General features: G+C 38.3%; 1 pseudogene; it reads left to right on the top strand.

Moving 5' to 3' along the window:
- Positions 1-2,495: 2,495 nt before the first annotated feature.
- LOC120524462 lies at positions 2,496-7,314 on the top strand (annotated as a pseudogene).
- The last annotated feature ends 2,187 nt before the right edge of the window (positions 7,315-9,501 follow it).

Below are 9,501 nucleotides of genomic sequence, written 5' to 3'. Positions count from 1 at the left end.
AGAAAGTCCTTTTTGCCTTGCTTCGCCAACGAGGCAACCTTTTTATTTAATCCACGGGTTCTGCACTGTTTTATTGTTCATTTGTTACGATTCTTATAGTTATTGTGTACGTATTTTACACTTACTTTACTGTTCAAGTACCCATTTTCTTTATTTAATCCGCGGCTTTTCTGCTGTTGTTTTGTTCGTTTATTACAATTATACTTATTTCACTCACTTTCTTTGCCTGACTGCCTGCCCATATTAGGCGCTCTGCAGTTGTTTTGTGAAGCAGCTTTCTCACAGTTTCTGCACTGTTTTATAAATGAACGACATATAAGAAAGTCCTTTTTCCTTGCTTCGCCAACAAGGCAACCTTTTTATTTAATCCACGGGTTCTGCACCATTTTATTGTTCATTTGTTACGATTGTTATAGTTATTGTGTAGATATTTTATATTTTGTTTACTGATCAAGTACCCATTCCCTTTATTCTTCCAACTATACCCCTATTAAAATGTCTATCGACGTAATCACCATCAATCAAAGAACTATCACTTACCGAGTGGTGTCCATGCCCGGAGATGGCGCCTGCCTTTTCCATTCTCTGTGTTACATATTGCACGGACATATCAGGCTTACTTTTGATATCTGCAAGGACATTGTGTCTTATGTATTAAATGACTGGGAGAGGTTCAAAGTATGGACTGATGATGATACAGGAGATAATTATAGTACACAGGAGCACTATAAGACTGAAATGCTTAAGCCCTTCACCTATGGTTCTGCATGTGAGTTGATGGCTGCCGCTGAATTGTTCGGTTGTCACTTTCAAGTGTTCCAAAATAGGCAAATATTTTACACCTTTGGAGAACCGTCAATGCCTCTTAAACATCTTAGATTCACACGTGACAATTTGAGTAGTGGACACTTTGATGTTTATGAATATTTCAACTCTCAAAAGCTGGATGGGAAGTTATTGATGAAGCCAGTTGTATGCTTACATCGATTGACACATGCTGAATGTCACTTCAACACAAATCCAGCTGATTATGACAGCGGCAATCCAGGCTGTGAGAACACAGTAAAAAGGAGGCATATTAGACGTCGTGGTAGATTTTCTCATACAGCTAGACGGAATCAACTTTGTGCAGCTGCCACCAAATACTCGCAGAAAAATCCACAAATTCATAGGGACGCTGTCGCTAAATACTCGCAAGCACATCCACAAGTTAATAGGGACTCTGTCGCTAAATACTCGCAAGCACATCCAGAAGTTCATAGGGACGCTGTCGCTAAATACTCACAAGTACATTCAGAAGTTCATAGGAACGCTGTAGCTAAATACTCACAAGCAAATCCACAAGTTAATAGGGACGCTGTCGCTAAATACTCACAAGCACATCCACAAGTTCATAGGGACGCTGTCGCTAAATACTCGCAAGCGAATCCACAAGTTCATAGAGACGCTGTCGCTAAATACACGGAGGCAAATCCACAAGTTAATAGAGGTTCTGTTTCTAGATACGATCCCAATAATGAAAAGCGGCTCATACGAAAACAACAGGTTTGGCTCAAAAAAAGCCAATTGTGGATTTGCGTACGACCCAAACATATATTATGAGTCTGACAAAACAGTAAACATTGGATCCATGGATGTTCACTGTGACTATTGTCAAGCAAAGAAGTGGAAATGCGAGTCTCCTGGTTTGTGCTGTAACGGTGGTAAAGTCTCTCTCACTCCTTTATGTAAGCTTCCTCACCTTCTTGAGGGCCTGTTAAATGGCGAACATCCTCAAAGTGAGCATTTCTTGAACAACATTCGAAAGTACAACAGCGCATTTCAAATGACATCATTTGGTGCTAACCAAATCGTTGAGGGAAATTTTATGCCTTCATTTAAAGTTCAGGGACAAGTGTATCACTTGATTGGCAGTCTTTTACCTATGCCAAGTGAAGAACACAAATTTTGCAAATTTATTTTGTCGGGGACGATGAAAAGAAAGCACAAATGCGCTGCGCTAATTTTTCTGGACTTAACATGCCCCTGGTCAAGCAATTACAAAAAATGCTCCATGACTGTAACACTTACATCCAGGACTTCCACTCCACAATCGACAGTATTTCAGATGATGACAAACACTTCAAAGTTGTCATTAACACAGACAAAAAACCATTACATGCACACAAAGGCAGATTTAATAAACCCACAGTTCATCAAGTTGGTGTTGTCATCGTTGGGCAAACGTTCAACAATAGAGATATTGTCTTGAAAACCAGAGACAATAAACTGCAACGCATTAAAGAAACCCACAGATCCTATGATGCACTTCAATATCCTCTCATGTTCTGCTATGGTGAAGACGGCTATTCTGTGTCTATACCTCAAGTTCATGCTGCCAGTAAGTTACCTATGAACAAAACCGTCTCTGCAGCAAACTTCTATTCATACCGCTTATGATCAGACAACATCATGCTAATAATATCCTTTTCTTCCGAACTTTATTAAATCAGTTTTTAGTTGATATGTACGCAAAAATTGAATCCGAAAGACTAAATTATATCAGACTAAATCAAAAAAAACTACGGGCTGAAAATTACGTTCACTTAAAAGATGCTATTGACAAAACGACACTGATTTAACAGAACTTGGTCAAGCTGTGATATTACCATCATCCTTCACTGTACGCTTTATGCACGAGCGTACACAAGACGCAATGACATATCTTCGTTATGGCGCCTGACTTATTCATCACATTTACTTGCAATCCTAAATGGCCTGAGATCACTGAAATTCTCCTTCCACGTCAAAAACCTCACGATCGCCACAACCTTATCAGTCGTGTATTTCATCTCAAGATCGCAAAATGATAGACTTGCTCACGAAGAGTAACATTTTCGGCTGTACAAATTGCTACATGTACACCATAGAGTGGCAAAAGCGAGGTATTCCCCATGCACACATTCTATTGTGGCTAAAGGATAGGATTAAACCAGCTCTCATCGATCAACTCATCCGTGCAGAAATTCCTGATCCACAGACTGACCCTGCCCTACACAAAATAGTAAAATCCAACATGATTCACGGCCCATGTGGACCTCATAATATCAACTCGCCCTGCATGATCAACAGAATATGCACTAAGAAGTACCGCGTCCGTTCATCTCACAAACTCAGACCGGAGAAGATGGTTACCCTCAGTACCGCCGGCGCGCACCTGCTGATGGAGGTCATACAATTAACATCAAAGGAGTAGATATCGACAACAGATGGGTGGTCCCTTATAGTCCTGTGCTATCCCGCTTCTTCAATGCTCACATCAATGTCGAATTTTGCAATTCAGTAAAATCGATCAAATACATCTGCAAGTATGTTAACAAAGGAAGTGACCAGGCAGTATTTACAATACAAACTCAAAATGACGAAGTATCTCGATACGAAGCTGGTCGTTACATTAGTAGCTCTGAAGCAGCCTGGCGCATTTTCTGTTTTCCCATTCATGAACGTTTCCCTCCAGTCATTCATCTTGCTGTGCATCTTGAGAACGGACAAAGAATTTATTTCACAGAAGGCAATGTTGCCGATAAAGTACACAATCCACCACAAACGACCCTTTTAGCGTTCTTTGACCTTTGCAAACACGATGATTTTGCTAAACAACTTCATTATAATGAAATTCCATCATATTATGTGTGGGCAAACAACATGTTTCGTCGAAGGAAACAGGGCAACCCTGTACCAGGATATTCGGGAGTAAAAAAGGATCATGTACTGGGACGGGTCTACACTGTACACCCGAATAACTCTGAATGCTACCATCTTCGACTCCTGCTCAACAAAATCACAGGTCCCACATCTTTCAAATCTCTCAGAACAGTTGATGGTGTCCTACATCCGACCTATAAGTCAGCCTGCAGGGCACTCGGTTTATTACATGACGATATCAACTGGGACGAGACTCTACAGGAAGCTACTCTATCTCGCTCACCTCAAAAGATCCGTGAACTATTTGCTGTCATGTTGGTGTTCTGCCAAATAGAAAACCCCTTAAACCTATGGGAAAAACATAAACACAGCATAGCAGAAGATGTTAGGAGACAGACTGAAAGAGATCATATACGAACAGAAGTCCACCAGTGGTTAAATTTGATCTATAACAAGTGTCTACAGTTGCTTGAAAACTACGTCATTGCTATTGGAGGTCAATCTCTTCATCATTACGGTTTGCCTTCACCTTTACCAGAACTGGCACAACTTGCATCAAATCCCGAGTACTTGAAAGAGACATCTTACAACACCTCGCACTTGGCCAATATAGTCACAAATAATGAGCGGTTGCTAAATAGTGACCAAAAGTCAGTTTATAAGCAAATCATGAGCAGCGTTACGTCTGCCACTACCACGTTGTTTTTCCTTGATGCTCCAGGAGGAACTGGTAAGACATTCCTAATAAACCTTCTCCTTGCAAAAATCCGAGCAAAACGTAACATTGCCATAGCTGTGGCTTCTTCTGGCATTGCTGCAACTCTTCTAGAGGGTGGCAGAACTGCTCATTCAGCTTTCAAGCTGCCTCTGAACCTCAACCATACTGAATCCCCCATGTGTAACATATCAAAGCAGAGCAGCTTATTGTCTGGGATGAATGCACTATAGCACACAGAGCAAGTATTGAGGCTTTAGACAGGACCCTCCAAGACATCTGAAACACCAACAAACTTATGGGAGGCTTGACAGTGTTGCTGGCTGGAGACTTCTGCCAAACCCTACCAGTCGTGCCCAGAGGAAAACGCGCTGATGAAGTTAAAGCATCTCTGAAATCTTCATACCTTTGGCCACAAATCCACGTTGTTACTTTAAAAATAAACATGAGAGTTCATTTGAAACGTGACAAAAAAGCCGAGGAGTTCTCTGCTCTTCTGATGAGTATAGGTGATGGCACCTTCATACAAGAAAACCGTAAAATAAATATTCCTACAAATCTCTGTCTCATCGTGAATACCTTACAAAGCCTTCTTCAAAATGTTTACCCCGATCTACGAAATCTACACCAAAGTGACGTCTCATGGTTAAGAGAGAGAGCTATCCTGACACCAAAAAATGACATGACTACGACTATAAACTACATTTTACTTCAAGAACTACCTTCACAATCAAAAACATATCAATCTGTTGATTCAGTTGTAGAAGTAGAAGACGCAGTACATTATCTGGTAGAGTTTCTCAACACTCTAAATCCTCCAGGCACTCCTGAGCATAATCTCATTTTGAAGGTTGGGGCACCAATAATGTTACTGAGAAACTTACAGCCACCGAAACTTTGTAACGGCACGAGACTTCAGGTCACATCTCTACAAAACAACCTAATTGAGGCAACTATTTTTACTGGCAGTGCCTCAGGTGACACAGTTTTTATTCCTCGCATCCCCGTTATACCATCTAATCTCCCATTTCAATTCAAACGCATTCAATTTCCAGTAAGACTCTGCTTCGCAATGACAATTAATAAGTCTCAGGGACAAACACTACAAAAGGTTGGCATTGATTTGAGGCAGGATTGCTTTTCACATGGCCAACTGTATGTTGCATGCTCAAGAGTGAGCTCAGCACACAGTTTAGTTATATTACAACCGGAGGGCCGAACTGACAACGTAGTACACAGAGAGATCCTTAACAATTAATTTTTTTTAAAAAGTCTAAAAATGTTTAATTTTTTCTTAATAAAAATATTCAGGCAGTATTTCACCGCTGCGAAGCGCGGGTATTTTGCTAGTAAAAGATATACTGTATATGCCAAATTTCAAGAAGATTGGATAATATTTAGAGGTTGCACACTTTGATCAGTTTTGTAAAAGTAGGCAAAAAATATGATTTTTCAATGTTATTTACTTTTATTGGGAAAACTAGAAATCACAAACTTAAAATAATATTAAAACTAGACACTAAGATTAATAGGTAGTATGAAAAACATGTGTTATATTAACTTTGAACGATGCAATCCCTTCTTTTGTTCTCTTGGTGACGACTTTTCTGAGATGCTTGACTACCCTCAACAAAAATTGTTTTTGTTGTTTGTCCCTGACCGATTCGTTAAACTTTTTTATCAGAGCAATTCCTCTTTCTGCGGTATCATTGACCACCTTAAGAGCATTCACATGGCTTCTTAGAGAATCACTGCAGTATTCTGTCACATAGTGGATCCCAAACAATTCAAAGAACGTCTTTGTTTTATTAGTAACGAAATGGCTCAGGTCTTTCCCTTCAAAAACTAGGCTTTTACCCTCTAATCGTTTCATTTCCTTTTTCTTTGCAGGTTTGGTTTCTAAATTTTTAGTCATATTTTCCTTTTCAGCCTGAATAGTACATTCATCCAAAAAAGCCAATCCTACGTTTATTTCTGACATATACCAAAGGTGTCTCTTAGCAACTGTGAGAGCACTTGTTTTGACGTCTGCATCTGGGTAAGTGCTCAGCAGCTGTAGCATATTCAAATCATTCTTTGGAGCCCATCGACTTACAATTGCCTCGTGCCAAAAGCGAACATATATGAGGCTGACAAAATGTGCAACCCATTTCATTCCTTTCAATTCTCGTTGAGGAATATTCAACTGTTTAGTGAAGAGAACAATTTTAAGTGCATATATTGCCTTTGCCATCCACCTGGCTTGATGCAGAGCCCCTGGGATCCTGAAACTGAAGTTGTTTTTAGGCCAACCTCCTAGGTACACTGTAATAAAAGTGATCAATGTGTGCAACCCCTAAATATTATCCAATCTTCTTGAAATTTGGCATATTTTTCTTTTACATCACTGAGACTCGGGGCGTAAGAAAAGTCATATGAAAATCACATCTTTGGAAAAATGAAACACCCTATACTCCCGGGTCCATCTTGCATAAGAGCCTCTACAATTGGCTCTTTGGAGGCAATTTGGAGTCAGAGGTGGAGGATAGCAACAATGCTCATCGAGACAGGAAAAGATGGGATATGAAAAGAGTTATTATTCTTAGGTAAGTATTTCTGGAAGATTCAGCATCTGGTGTTCTTTTGATTTATAAGACAGGTCCCCTACTGAATATAAAAAGGTCTTTTTTGGATTCAAACCAAAGTCTTGTTCAGTCGTGTTTGGGGTTAGGATACAGAAACTCCCCTATAGGTTTACACAGGTAAACACCCTAATTGTTCCTAATTATAATTTGCAAAATACAAACAAAATTAGCATAGTATTTAACAATTATGTGTTTTTGAGGCATGTAATTAATATAGATTATGCCATCAACAGCATCAAAAATTGTGTATATGATCTTGCCAGCAATGACTTGGACTTTGAATCTCTTTGATGTTGAAGAATCATCATGATTCCATTGTTTGAACTGTTATCCATTAGTTCATTGTGATATATTCAAGTTTAGACTTCAGTTATGAACTGCTTCCTGAAATTATCCTAGTCTGAATTCTTTAGCTTTAGATGTCCCTTAGAATTTTCAAAACATATCTAGGCAAGTTTGGCCTTGCAAGGATGACGTATGGAATAGTTGAAATTGGTGGCTGTCTAGAGTGCTTAAGTGGAATCAATGATCAGGAAAACTGTGACCATTTTAAGTAGATGCTTAAGGTTAGTAAACTTTGTTGAAAGATACATAATGCAATTTTAAAGTAATGCAGCTATTGATAAAACCATGCACAGTTTGACAATGTTAAATGTTAACAACAGAATGTAGAGATCTTAAATTCAGTGATGTATTTGGATTATTGGTTAGAGTCATTATCGCTCAGGATATGGCCATGAGCTAAAGTGACTAGGGCTGAGAAACCAGTCTTATACATAATCACCTGCTAGCTGTCATTTTTATTTTAATCAGTGCTGTACATGTAATGGCCAGTGGTAGCTATCTAACACCTCACCAGCATGACCATTCATATAAAACTTGGTAAACATAAGAGCTGGAAAAAACATGTGAATAATGACAAGGGTGTGCTACTGAAATAGGGAAGGGCAGGGTCCAGCTGCTTGAGTTCTTTGGAATATTAGCCACTGGCCATTGGAGTTTGTAGCCTTATGTATAATTATTATTATTAGAACTTAGTTCAACATAAACAGATTTGGAAGCTTAGGAAATTCCACAGTTATAGTTAAAAACTGGGAAGACATTTTAGGTTATTTTTTCCGTATCCAATAAAGGTCAAAAAGATACATTTGCTATCAAAGTAGTGTGGGTACAGTAAGACATGGGATTCATTTTCTTTGTGTGACATAAATCCTGTGCCTATTGCTTTCTGCCTATAGGGAATTTAATTATGAAGCAACATGAAAAACTACCCAGCTTTTGCAGATTTCTCTGCCAATGTAAATTAAATTTCTTCAAATACTTCTATAATGCTGCATATTAGAACAACATCATCCCAAAGCCTGCAAATATGATTTGAAGTCTTAAGTAGTAATATATATACACCAGTAAAATACAAAACACACACACAAGGAGATTTACTTTTTCACAGAGGTAACCAGTAAAAATTACACTGTATCTTGCATATTTGTACGATGCCCAGCTTTGTTTGCTCCATTTGTCTCTCAAATCAGCACATATATCAGCTTACTCCTTCAAGCATGTTGTAAGGAAAGGTCACCATTCATCTTTACAAAGCAAATCAAAAGTTAAAAGATTCTATATTTAGAAATCAGAAATATGCCTTTCTTCTGAATATAAACATAGCATTTAAAGCTCCACAGTTGAAATGTGGTGATTTAAAATAGATTATTTAACAGTACTCATGCAAATAATAATAATGCTAGTTACATTTTTTTTTAAATATTGTTAACTTTAAATGTTTAATAAGCTAATCCTTTTTAAAGATTTAGCAGTTAAATAATTGAACGTTGTCTTGCAGTTTTACATTAAACATTATTACCAATATAAATGCCTTCAAAGTATATAAACAGCTAATTACTAGTTAAAAAAATCGTGTCTTGCCAATTAGGTTACAATTGTATTAGTTTAAACCATGTCTCCAAAAGTGTAACTGTTATCTAATAATATAAATCTATTCATCTATACGGCTGAATGGGTTGTTGAAGCCTGACCCTAGCAGGCACCAAACCTGGATGAAATGCTAGTACATCACTCAAGCACAGACCACTACTCAGACATGATAGAACATTAGAAAAATTTTGATGACAATGGGTTACTCAGCACATTGTAGCTCACCAAGCTTATCCAGTTAATTCCTCCAAAATAATACGTCTAGTTTTGAAGCCCCTTATAGATCTGTCCACCATGCTACTTGGTAACTTATTCAACGTCTCTGTGGTTCTCTGCGTGATGACAAACTTCCTAATGTGTGTGCAAAATTTACCCTTAACAGTTTCCAGCTGTGTCCTTGATGAATTCATTTTAAAATAACAATCTTTAGCAACTTCATAATGTTAAGCACTTGAATCATCTCTCCTCTTATTCTCCTTTTGCTTAAACTGAAAAGGCTCAGCCTAATCTTTCTGCATAACTCATCTCTTACAGTCCTGGAATAGG

Source organism: Polypterus senegalus, chromosome 2 (genome assembly GCF_016835505.1).
Source record: "Polypterus senegalus isolate Bchr_013 chromosome 2, ASM1683550v1, whole genome shotgun sequence".
NCBI lineage: Eukaryota > Metazoa > Chordata > Cladistia > Polypteriformes > Polypteridae > Polypterus > Polypterus senegalus.
This window is presented reverse-complemented; position numbering and strand designations above follow the sequence as displayed.